The sequence below is a fragment of the Equus quagga genome, chromosome 8 (assembly GCF_021613505.1).
Source record: "Equus quagga isolate Etosha38 chromosome 8, UCLA_HA_Equagga_1.0, whole genome shotgun sequence".
Taxonomy (NCBI): Eukaryota; Metazoa; Chordata; class Mammalia; order Perissodactyla; family Equidae; genus Equus; species Equus quagga.
In genome coordinates this window covers 69,617,764-69,631,599 of record NC_060274.1, presented here as the reverse complement: position 1 = coordinate 69,631,599, position 13,836 = coordinate 69,617,764, and the positions used below count along the sequence as shown (strand labels likewise).

Genomic DNA, 13,836 nt, shown 5'->3' with positions numbered 1-13,836 from the left:
ACTCCCAGCTCCTGGTTATTCAGTCAAACACTAGTTTAGATACTGCCATAAAGAGATTTTGCAAATATAATTCAAATTCAAATTCAATTGACTTTAAAATATGGAGATTTATCTAGGTAGGCCTGCCTGACAAAATCACACAAACCCTTTAAATGTAGAATTTTTTCAGGCTGGTGGAAGAAGTCAGAGATTCAAACCACAAGAAGGGTTTCAGGTGCCATTACTACCTTGATGATGAGGGGACAGACTGGAAAAGGATTGAGCATGGCCCCCTACCAACAGCCAGCAATCAAACCAGGGACCACAGTCGTGCAGCAGCAAGGACCTTGATTCCATGAACACCCGAACAAACTTCATAGTGGACTCTTCCCCAGACCCTACAGGCAACCCCCAATCTAGCAGACACCTTGATTTCGGTCTCATGAGTTCCTGAGCAGAGAACCCAGTCATACCATACTGGACGTCTGGCTTACAGAAGTATGAACAAATAAATGGATCTTGTTTTAAGCTGCTCTGTTTGTGGTGATTTGTTACATAGCAATAGGAAGCTAATATAGTCATAAATTTACTGAGTGTACATGCTCTTAACCACTAAGCTCTATAGGAGTAGAAGATAGACTGAGACACAAAACAGAGTTCAGACTCAGGCTACAGACCTAGGCTGCAGTCAGAGTTAAGGCCTGGAGGCAACAAGGTCTAGCTAGTAGCTTGGCATGAGAAATCATCTCCAGGGGAGAACGTGAGCTCAGGTGAGCCCAGGTCCTGAAAGAGAGAAAAAGATAAAGAGAGAGAGAGAGATTGATCCCGATTGGTTCAGAAGTTGGATCTCTATAGTTCACTTATTATCACAGGAGTCAACCTGAGGCAGTAGAGCCTGAGACAGCCCTTCTGGTTTATAGATATTTGGCAAGTAGGCAGAAAGAGCATGAGCATGTCACCTAGAGCCCTGCAATTTAAAATGTGGCTGAGGACCAAGAGCATCTACGTCACCTGGGAGCTTGTTAGAAATGCCAAATGTCAGTTCCCGCCCTAGGCCTAATAAGTCGGAATCTGCATTTTGACAAGGCTCCAGATGATGGATTTTCACACTAAAGTTTTTGAAGCACTGCACTAGGAAAAAAACCAACAACAAAAGTCTCTGTGTAACAGCTTCTGTCAGTTTCCAAGTACAGTGTAGCTGAGGAAAAAGATCTTAATGGAATTTGAAATATTTTTCTTTATTTTCTATGTTTTAATATCCTTCCGGTGAATTTTAGTGATATATATGGCTTAATAAAACTGTTCAGAAAATTCAAAGGAGAAAACAAATGGATTGCAGAACTAAGAAGGAAAATACATAACTCATGTCCGTGAGTCTTCGAATGACTTGCACACATCTTTAGAAAGGAAGGAAGATCTGCATATTGGAAATCTGTATGAATTGTATATGAAAGCCCTGATAATGCATTTACTACATGATGCATGCATAGTCTATTTATCTTGGTATGTGACATCCCACATTCAAAAAACCCCACACATTGTGTTTTTTCACAGCTTGAGTGGTGTGCACCTCTTGAAACATGCAACTAGAACCCTGAGACATTTTATTACACGTTCAAATTTTAAAGCAAATATCACTATTTTAAATTGTACAAACCTACTTTAAAAATAATAGGAATTACGAAAAGAATTTTAAAAAATCAATATATGAAAGAGAAGATATTTTTCATGTTCTTGTAAAATAAAATTAATAATCAAAGATTGCATTGCTTTAAAGAGGACAATGCAAACAAACTAGGCATATAAATGTAAGTACAATCAGTTCTTTAAAATTGCCAATGTTGTCCAATGTGAAGCCAGAATTACTTGTAGATGAAGTCTGTTATTTTTCTCTGGGCCATGAACTGATTGTGAATACAGGAATGCGTTACTAGACAGATAAGGCAGTGAGAGCAAACAACCATGAAATCCAGGGCACAACAATCTCACCATAAGATGCCATTAAGATCAAAATAAATTATTACAATTTTCAGAAATGTTTGTGAGAGATAATTTAGTTTTTCATGTCCTTTCAGGAAGGGCTATATATAAACAGGCACAACACAAAAACACTCCAACTACAGTTTTAGCTATAAGATAGTTTTTAGTAAGGACTTTACGTTGAAGTTCCTGCCATTTGGTTATACAGTGAGCTGTTAATTTATTCCACTGAAGCCAATATATATTAATTGTTAACTTGAATGGATAATCTTTGTGTTAGACTTGAATATCTTCTTTTTAAAGTGGATTTTCAGTAGGGAAAAATAGAATTCTATAAAATTCAACTGCTTCCCAAAAGTTCGAACACATTTCCAATATCATATGGTGGGTTTATATTTGAAATGAGTGCCCTTAACTATGTTTTTGCACTATTATTGTAAAAAAAAGAGAGTACATTATTTAATCAATTTTCCTTCCATGATCCTACGAGTTGGAAGCCTGCCAGGAATTCATCTAACAAGTGGTATCTATTTTACCTGATGTATAATCAGAGGACCTCCTATGAAATAGAGTCTGTATCTTTAGCGTGTTGTATGGTAAAGGCTTTCAGAAGGTAGTCACTTTCTTAAAATAGTAAATCTTCAATAATTATAAACAATTAAAATAAATACAACTTTACAAAATTTTCAGCTAATAAATACTATCCCCATATAATTTTGAGAATATTCTTCTTGTACGCTGTTCTGGCTCTGCTTCTAAATAAGTGAGAAGATTATGTTTTATATTTTGTCTAGGGCAACAAGACATATTGGGACAAAGCCACCATTGATGTGTGCACCTTCAGTGCCTTTCCCAACATTTCCATCGATGGAAATATAATCACTTTTACAACACACTCTATTTACTTGAGAGCCAAGAAGTCAGTTATGTGATAACTGTCACACTGCAGTTATATAGGTGGAAAGTTGAAGATTTCACCCTGGAGAAGTGCTGCCACCAAGTAGCAAAATGAGCGTTTTCTGAAACTGTGTGAGTTTGAAAGGGAATTTAAAAAAAGTTACATGTAACATTTATTTAGGACACATTTCATCACCATAATCAACTTTTAAGGTAACTCACATGCTCAATTTTTAATAAATCTTTCTGTATTATGCAAGATTTACTTATATTTTATATATTACTTATACTTTAAGCGTAATGAGATTTATAGTCATAAAATTGGAAAACCTAGAACAAACTGATAAGAAAATTAAGAATCAGTGCTAATAAATAGCTGGACATCATGGAAAATACGGAACTTAAATTAGTACTTTTTACTCAAAAGACATTTTCTAGTGGGTTTTCTCCAGTTTTTTTCAGGGAGAAGGATTAAAAAGCACCATATAAATAGAGCAATACTAGTCAATATGGATTTAATTTTAAAGTGTATTCATGTACTTCATTCTCTCTTCTCTATGTCCATGGGACATAATTTTTTTAAAAAAGCTAATGCCTTTTAAAGAGTGTGTCTGTAAGGCTTAGATAGAACCTGGGATTCCATGCTTCAAGGTCAGCATCTAACTAACCCGAACACCGTAGTCTCACTATCTTATTAGGATGATAAAGGTTCATTTATTTTCTTCCTGCTAATTTGCTGTATTGGGCTTTTCTGGCTCTTAATTAGTTATCTGCCTCTTAGCAATGTTAAGGTATCTTGGCATTGTAAAAATAATCAAGTAACATTTCAAGGCGCCTACATACAGATATGCTAACTTTTTGTCACTTTTATATTAAATAAAACATAAACTTGGGCTGCATAAGTGACTTGAAACCCCATCGGATTCTCCAATTTTAGGTACCTATTTAAAATGATTAGAATTGTTAGTTTCTATAATTAACATTGCTTTCTCTTCACATTACCATTTCTGAAATCAGCAAATTCCTTAATTTTTGTACTTCCTTTCAATGTTGGATGATTTCCAGTGTGAAGTGTTGCTTTGAACCTAAATAGAATCAGCCCAGAACAGCTCTATGATACATTGAGAAATAAAGGTGTCTTTGGAGAGAGAACTTCAAGTGCAAATTAACTTGAAATAATTTAACCTCAGTGTGGAATAATTTGCAGGCTTTCTTCTGTGCAGCTGTGGGAATTGCTTCTGTAGGCCCAGTTGGGGGAGTTGCCTGGCTACTTGCAATTTTGTCACATCTGTCAGCTGTAGCTAAATGGAAAATATAGTAAGAGGTAACATTACATATATTTGGGATATTCCCTAGAGGGTCTTGCCTCCTTGAAGTAGTGAATAAATTATATGAAAGCTGAAATGAAATACAATATTGTTGATTTGCCAATTCATGTAATTTGAAAGAATGAAAAAAAAAATCACTTCTTAGAGTCACTGTTTAAATTCTCTACAGCCAGAAATGCCTATCTGTTGTGATCGTATTTTCTGATCCAAATATCAGACTAATATTATCTAGGAAGGTTGTGTTTTTTTTCTGATTTCTAAGTTTTTATGAAAATGTTTTACAGAGAAATAATCATTGTATTATATTTAGATACATATATTCAACAAATTTCCATTTCTGAAAAAAAGTTACATGGAATTAGACGTGCCAGCAGACCTACAATATTAAGTATCAGAACCCATCAAAGGCTAATTTAATGATTATGGTTATACAGTAAAAACAGTCAACAGCTTCCAGATCATCGGGGGGCAGTTGTACAATTAATATATAGTTGAAACACCAGGTATCAGATACTCAGCAGTTTACTAAAAGATGGCATTGTGCAGTGTCTATTGACATGCACTTAGTTGCTGTTATTTTTAGTGAAAGAACTTTATTATTTCAATTCCTAAGAAGGCACCTAAGTATAGAAAATAGATGACCTTCAATTTGATCTTCTTACTGTATAAGGTTCCTGGATTTTCTACACAGAGATCTTTAACCAGGTGGGAGGCTAGTAACAGTAGCTTCCTCTCTCATCTTGAATAGTTCTTGTGAAGGTTAATGAGAAGATATTTGAAAGCAATTTGTAAACTGGAAACGATCAATAATGATTATTGTTATTATCTTTTGGGGTTAAATAAATAACTGAAGGACAGGAATTGTACATGCCTCTTACTTGGGTCTTGACATAAAATGTTTATCTTGTTACACAGTCTCTCAAGATTTGCCTTGATGTTCATGCAAGAAATATTTACTACACAGTAAATTTATGCACAATATCACATAAGATATAAAGTTGTAAGTCATCAGTATCCTCAAGGAGTTTGTAGTCCAAAAATATTGTAGTATATAACAAGCATAAAAAAAAAATGTTAGCTGACTTCAGGAAAATGAGAATTTGATCTTCTGGAGGTTATCTGTGAACGCTTTTGGGCATGACTTGGGCCTTAAAGATTTAATGAGCAGTCAGCAGTCTAAGTGGAGAGGTTTTTCCAGGTATAGAGAATGTAATGCAATAAGGTTTTGGAAGATTCAAGACAAAAGATAGATTGGTCAATGGCAAATAATACAATTAGATCCAAATATAGTAAAACAGTAAACTATTATATATTGAAACACTGGAAATTACAATATTTATTTGGAGATCATAGGTTGAAGAACCATAATTCTCACAGTAGGAAATGTCATCGTAATCCATCGTTAAATCCAAGATGACAATCACTTAGGCCTTGCCAAATTCAAAGATATTTAATTCATTGCCAGTAATTAAAAGCTTGATATTTCCCACAAAATTCTTATTTCCAGTTATCTTGAACTTCTGATCAAAACTATAGCGGTGAGTCCATATTTTCTTAGGCCATAATCAGAATGAATTTATGTTCCGTTATAGATAGAACATGTGCTCTCTGTATTATTTTACTGCTGATTCTCTTCAGTTATTTATGCTGCTTACCTAGTGCCTGTAGGCATATGAATTTGCAAACCCTGATCTACAAGAAGCGGGAACTCCCTGTTTGACATTCAAAATAGTTTTTACTTCCCTTTCTTGGAACATTACCAAAATTTTCCCTTCTGAGGTAGCCCCTACATGTTTCAGAACATGTTTTAGAGAGTCTTCCTAATACTGAATTAAAATTTACTTCCTTGTATCTTCCAGCTATTTGTCTTAAATATGCTTAATGGAGACACATAAGAAGCTTAATCTTTTTTCCTATGGTAAAGATTGAAAAGAATATATTATTTCTTGACAATTTCACCCTCATTTATGGATTTAATTACCACTTGTGTTGCCAACTCATTATTTCCATTTGTGTACTGAAGACTTCTAGATCTTTGTCCCACACAGAAATTCAAACACATGTCTGAATTGAGGCTGAACTCATCATCTTCCCCACCCAACTAGGTTCTACTTCTATATTTTGTAGCTTAGTAACTGGTCTCAGTATTCATCAGATAACTCAGTCTAGAAATCCACAGTCTTCCTAAACTCCTTGCATTACGTCATACCCCACATTCATTCAGTAAGTACCATAACTGCCCTGAAACTTATTTCAGACTTTCATTATCACTTACTGTGGATCACAGCAATAGCCTCCTAGTCCCCTTGTTCTAAGTCATGTTCACCTTCAGTCTGTTCTTCATCCTTCTGCCATAAGGTCTCTTTAAAATATAGACTTTTTTTCTGGTTATTCCCCTAACTTAAAAAAGGTCATTATCTTACCACCATATTTGAAATGAAGTCCAAACTATTTAGCTTGCCCTTCAAAATCTATTTCCATCTACTTTCCACTATCATTTACTATCATTCCCTAACATACTGCCATGCCGACATTTAGTTTTCCATGTTATATATCAATTAACTGCTCTCCCAACATCTTTTTCCATCTCATTTGAGGGGTTAACTCCCTTGAGTCCAGTAATATGCGTTAGTTAATGCCTCCTTGGTCAAGCCATTTGGCTCCACCCCATTTGAAACTGATTAAGTTCTCAATTTTGTCTTTCCATAGCACCTTATGTATAAAGCTAACACTACATGGAAATCAGTATTTGCTTTTTCTCTCTTTTCATACTAAATAGACTATAGAGGATACAGATTATATCTTGATAATTTTCTGGAATGCTGTATCTAGCACAGAGACTGGCTCACACTTGTACTCATTGAATGATAATTGGATAAATTAATCAGTTACTACTTGCAGGTTAAACATCCTCAGGTTTTCATACTATCTGACTCTTCATTATCCTGATTATTCTTGGTATACTTTGTTTCGCCAATACTCTCTTTTAATTGGGGTATATTATGATCAGCAAGAAATGAGAGGAAGATATAATTCTGTGATGAAAAACTATGAACTTTAAAATCAGATATACCTGGTTTAATATCTCATTTCATCCAGATGCTACCTATGTGATCATGGGAAATTTATTCACCTCATTGGGTCTTGGTTTTCTCATACACAAAATATGAGTAATAATAGCTGACCACAGCATTAATGTGAGATTAAATGATACAGTCTAAGTAAGAATTCAGACATACAGCAAGTTAATATTCAATTCAAGTGGGACTTATTCCAGGGATGCAAAGCTGGTTCAACGTCCGCAAATCAGTGAATGTAATACACTACATTAACAAAATGAAGGATAAAAATCATACAATCATCTCAATAGATGCAGAAAAAGCATTTGACAAAATTCTACATCCATTTATGATAAAAGCTCTCAACAAAATGGGTATGGAGGGAACATACTTCAACATAATAAAGGCAATATATGACAAGCCCACAGCTAACATCATACTCAGTGAAAAGCTGAAGCCTTTTCCTCTAAGATGCCCGCCCTCGCCAATTTTATTCAAAATAGTATTAGAAGTCCTAGTCAGAGCAATTAGGCAAGAAAAAGAAATAAAAGGCATCCAAATTGGAAAGGAAGAAATAGAACTGTCACTATTTGCAGATGGCATAATATTACATATTGAAAACCCTAAAGACTACATCAAAAAACTGTTAAAAATAATAAACACATCCAGTAATGTTGCAGGATACAAAGTCAATACACATAAATCTGTTGCATTTCTAAACACTACTAATGAACTATGAGAAAGAGAAATTAAGAAAAAAATCCCATTTACAATTGCCTCAAAAAGAATAAAGTACCTGGGAATAAATTTAACCAAGGGGGTGAAAGACCTGTATACAGAAAACAACAAGATATTAAGGAAAGAAATTGAAGAAGACGCAAATAAATGGTAAGATATTCCAAGCTCATAGATTGGAAGAATTAATATTATTAAAATATACATGGTACCCAAAGCAGTCTACAGATTCAGTGCAATCACTAGCAAAATTCCAATGGCATTTTTCACAGAAACAGAACAAACAATCCTAAAATTTGTATGGAACCACAAAAGACCTCACATAGCCAAAGCAGTCTTGAGAAAGAACAACAAAGGTGGAGGCATCATCATGCTCCCTAATTTCAAACTCTATTACAAAGCTATAGTAATCAAAATGGTATGGTATTGGCATAAAAATGGACATATAAATCAATAGAATAGAATAGAGACCCCCCAAATAAGCCCACATATATATGATCAATTAATTTACAACAAATGAGCCAAGAATATACCATGACAAAAGGAGATTCTCTCCAATAAATGGTGTTGGGAAAACTGGACAGCCACATGCAAAAGAATGAAACTGGGCCACTGTATTATACTATACACAAAAATCAACTCAAAATGGATTAAATACTTGAATGTAAGACCTGAAACCATAGAACTCCTAGAAGAAAACGTAGGCAGTAAACTCCCTGACATAGGTCTTGGTAATGAGTTTTTTAATCTGACACCAAAAGTAAAAGCAACAAAAGAAAAATAAACAAGTGGGGCTACATCAAAATAAGAAGCTTCTGCTCAGCAGAGGAAACCATCAACTAAACAAAATATAAACCATTAACTAAATATAAGAATTTATACAACTCAATAGCAAAAAAAAAATCTGATTAAAAAATGGGCAGAACATGTGAATAGACATTTTTCCAAAGAAGACATACAGATGGTCAACAGGTACATTAAAAGATGCTCAACATCATTAATCATCAGGAAAATACAAATCAAAACCATAATGAGATATCACCTCACAGCTGTCAGAATGGTTATCATCAAAATTTCAAGAAATAACAAGTGTTGATGAGGATGTGAAGGAAAGGGAACCCATGTGCAATGTTGGTGGGAATGTAAATTGGTGCAGCCACTATAGAAAACAGTATGGAGGTTCCTCAAAAATTTAAAAATAGAACTACCATATGACCCAGAAATTCTACTTCTGGGTATTTATCCAAAAATAAAAACACTAACTCAAAAAGATAAATGAACCCCTAGGTTTATTGAAGCACTACTTACAATGGCCAAGATATGGAAACAACCTAAAGAAACTGTGATATATATATGTATATATAATGCAATACCATTCAGCCATAGAAAGAATGAAATCTTGCCATTTGCGAGAACATGGATGGACCTTGAGGATGTTATGCTAAGTGAAATAAGTCAGACAGAGAAAGACAAATACCATACGATCTCTCTTATATGTGGAATCTAAAACTAAACTAAACTAAACTAAACTAAGCCTGTAGACACAGAGAACAGATTGGTGGTTGCCAGAGGCAGGGGGTGGAGAATAGGAGAAATGGGTTAAGGGGGCCAATAAATAAATAAATAAAGTATACAGTTCAATGCTTTTATTATACTCACAGAGTTGTACAACTGTTGGCAAAATCTGTTTTTAGAAAAATGAGTCTAGTGTGCTGTCATGAAATATGGCCAGTGAGCATTAACTAAATGTAGTATGAGCTCGTTAATAAGTGTATATGTGTTCACATACAAATAAATAAATTTAAAAGTTACGCACCATTGTTAAGAGTGGTTGCCTCTTGGAAAGAGTAGGTGTTATGTAAAAAAATATGTATTCCATACTTTACATTAGGTTTATATTCTAGAACTCATCACATCATTGCAATATGTAGCAGTTACGCTAAAATTTTTGTGGAATAGTCCTCCAGAATTAGACTTTGAACTCCCACTCTTTTGATAGGTAAATAAATGAATTTATTTCTAAGAAATGTGGTATAAAAGGTTAATACATTTAGGTTAAAAAATTGGAATAGGAAGCATATTGCGTATTTCAATTCAAATGTTGTGGCTATGTTTAGAGTAACATTGATCAAATAGAAACCCATTTGTCTCTTTTCTGATTGCTATGGATGGTCTTTAACAAACCTTGTGAGCAAAGTGAGGAACAATAGCTCAAACCTAAGAAAGCGTCACCACTTATTTTAATTGGTGGTTATCACAGTCAGCTGTACTTTCTGCAAGGCAGCATCTGTCATTTAAGCCCGTTCGTTGGTATTCTACCCTATGTTTGAATACTCAGTATTTAGTTTAACTAGAAAACTCCACAGTGGAGATAGAACAGAGCTTGAATTTTAGCGGCTGACATGGAACAAGCATAAAAATGTAGAGTACTATATCTGAGTGCTGTTCTCCAGTGGATGCTAGCCCAACGGTGCTTTCTGGTGACCTGGGAAGAACATGGAGTTGGTCCACTTTTTGCCCTTGCTTGAAACGTATGGAGGCAAACAGCAATTATTGTAAATGACATACCAGGGGCGAAGCTTTAAGAAGTCTAAAATGAAGTCGCTAATCAACTGGAGTCAGGCTTAGAAAGATAGCCTAGAGGTGCAGCAAAATGAGATCATGGGAAACAATAAGTGACGAAGCACGTAGCTAATGAAGAGTGGCAAAACTCTTTAGCTACATTCATTTATGCTTTTATATACCTGCATATTTTAAAATCTCAAATGGAAAACTTCTGTGAATACTCTTAGAAACCTAATTATTGAGATATTGGGAAGAATAAGTGAAATTGTTCTTCTGAGTTTTATGAAATAAATTACTACAAAAATACTTATTTAACTGTCATGAGAGAAGAGATGCCTTAATTAGTTGTAAGTCTTATGTATTATAGAACTTTTTAAAAAATATGCATTTTTAAAAATACACCTTTATGTTAACTTACCCTGTCATTCTGTCAGGAAACCTCCCCTGACCTCCTGGACCAGGTTAAATACCTGTAGTGTACTCTCTTACAGTGCCGTGTACCTCTCTTTGGTAGTATTTATCACAATTGCAATTTGCCGTGCATTTTACTATGAACATTTGATTAATGTCTCTCTATTCGACTGTGAGTTCCTTGAGGGCCAAGACTTATTCTCTTTGTTCATTGTATCCTTAGTGCCTACCCTAATGCTGGACCTACCAGCTTCAAGAAATAAATGTTGGGGCCAGCCCAGTGGTGCAGTGGTTAACTGCTCACATTCCACTTCAGCAGCCTGGGGTTTGCTGGTTCGGATCCCGAGTGTAGACGTGGCACCGCTTGGCAAGCCATGCTGTGGTAGGCGTCCCACATATAAAGTAGAGGAAGATGGGCATGGATGTTAGCTCAGGGCCAGTCTTCCTTAGCAAAAGGAGGAGGATCGGCAGCAGTTAGCTCAGGGCTAATCTTCCTCAAAAAAAAAAAGTTTGAATAAATGTATGAATGTGAATTGTTTTTTTCATTTGGAATTACATGCACCCCAAACTTTAAAGGCTGGGGTGAAACTTAACACGTTATGAACGTTTTCATTCATGTGTAAATCGTGTTGTTTCCTGTATTTCTTTCAAAAATATGATGAAAATGTCACCCTTCTTTTTTAAAAAAATGTGAGGAATTACTTAAAAATTCTATGACTTTATGGTTTCAATATTTGACTGAAATTTATCACAGATACCTATCTACTTTAGGTAGCACTTTGTTATTTAGAAAATAGCACTAAGAACTTCAAAGAAAACTAAAGATTGATAAAAGAAGCATCATCTAAGTATCCCACTATATGAACATCATCGTATTCAACTCAGTAAACATTTTAAAAGGGAATATTTCAGCTAAGCAGGGAGGTTAGGAGTGTCAGCATGTGTTTAGTTTTAGTCTATATATATTTAAAAAACAGGATTCTTATAGGGAAATTGTTGACTTGTTTTCTCCAAGGATCTTGAGAAAGCATGAGTTGTTTTGAGAGTGGCATAAATTTGCCTTCAGGGTGCTAATCTCCCCCGAAAGGCCTCTCAGAGTGGATCAGCATACCTGCCATGAAGCAAGAGTCTTCGGTGAAACTAGTTTCTCTCAAACTTCCATCTTCCGAAATACTGGGACCACTTCTTTAAATAATAGAGCTGAAGAGAAAGCACAAACACCAGCCCCAGCACAGATTTCATGATAGGAGCTAAAATACCAGACAGCCAGTAGAATAAATTCAGCCACCAGTTAGGCCTAGATTGCAGGAAATATAGTTTGAGAAAAAGAGAGAGAACTGAACTGTCTTTGTCAAATTGAGGACTTACCTCACACCTTCATTCTGCTGTATTTGTGCTTTCCATATAATATCAATCTGCCGTATAAATTTTATTTACGAAGAAGTAAATACTTTCAAAATATATGGCCACCTTATACTCTCTGAACCAAGGTAAATGCATGCTCTGCTTCTTGTATACTCACCAAGTTTGGCTACTTTTTGGACCCTGAAAAGTCAGGTAGAAAGATATATAGAAGTCTATTATAATAGACAAACAATAGCTAACAAATACTTTGATCTCCAAGAATTTCAAGAGAATGTGTAATATTGTTTGTTTTCTTCATTCTAAGAAGAAAATATGGTAATATCGACTATTTAGGGTCATATTTGGTATTTGATATGAATTCTTTATTTGCTAGAAGCTAAACAAGTCTCATAATATTCTCCTTGAAATAAAATGAAATTTATAACTTCCAGCATTTTAGTAAGAGCCAAAGCTTTGAATTTAATGCAGGCAGATAAAAATCTCTGGAGCCCAGCTTGGCAGAAAGGCTCAGTGTTCTTTGTGCAATGCTAACCTTTTTTCCTTATTCTTTCCAAATGGGTGAGAGCTTTCTTAATTGGAGTAGGTTCCATACATAAAAAGTTATCTTCACTCCATTTACTATTGATTTCTAAAGGTTTGACCTCTTATATTTTTCGAAATTGTGGGTTAACCTTCTTGCCTGAAGGAGAATGGCACCTGGGAATGACATTTCCATTTTCTAAAGTAATGTAACCATAGAAGCAGGACTAAAATGGCCCATGACATTAACCTATGGCTCTTAAAAGGATAACGTCATTTACTTGGTTAGATAAAAGAAAAAAAAAAAAAAACCATGATTTTATTTTCAATTGACCAAAAAAAGAAAAGTGTGGACTCTATCTTTCAAAAAACTCCTCAAAACCTTTTCTCAATAGGATATGACAAGGCCAAGGTCACAGAAGTCACATCTACTCTCTGCACTGTCAGTTGTTCAAAGTCATAACCCTGTTCCAGTAAAAGTTACTTCTTTATTTCAATCAAATTAGGAAAAATGACAGTTAAGAGAAAAGCATTTTACTGCACACTGTGATATCGAAGGCAGTTGTTGAACCAGGAAGTGCTTTGACCTGACATAATAGTTATCATTTTAGCAGCTTTAAACAATTTGATCATAATTGCTGGGCAGATAGTTTGTCAAGTAAAGAATTTCTCGGCTCAGACTCTGTAGCTTAATCTTTTATGACATAGCCTTATCATGGCCAGAGCGTACATTGTCATATCATACATGTTTTCTCTATATTATATAGAAATTCTTATCCATATTTTATTTCTAAAAAGAAGAAAAGCCTACAAAAGTTTATTTGCACTTGAGAGAACAAATAGAGGAGAGGGATCGTTAAAAAAATTTATCTTTACATTCTATCTACATGAATTCCAATGAAGTCTATCTTTAATATATCCTTCTTTATAGCTTGAACTGCTAGATTTTACTTACCTTACTACAAATCGCAAAGAGTTGCTGTGCGAATTAACTGGGG

General features: G+C 34.8%; 1 protein-coding gene across 4 annotated transcripts in view; it reads left to right on the top strand.

Annotated features, from left to right (window-relative positions):
* Positions 1 to 13,836, top strand: part of THSD7A (thrombospondin type 1 domain containing 7A) — a 402,469-nt gene that overhangs the window by 115,197 nt on the left and 273,436 nt on the right. The window lies entirely within an intron of this gene.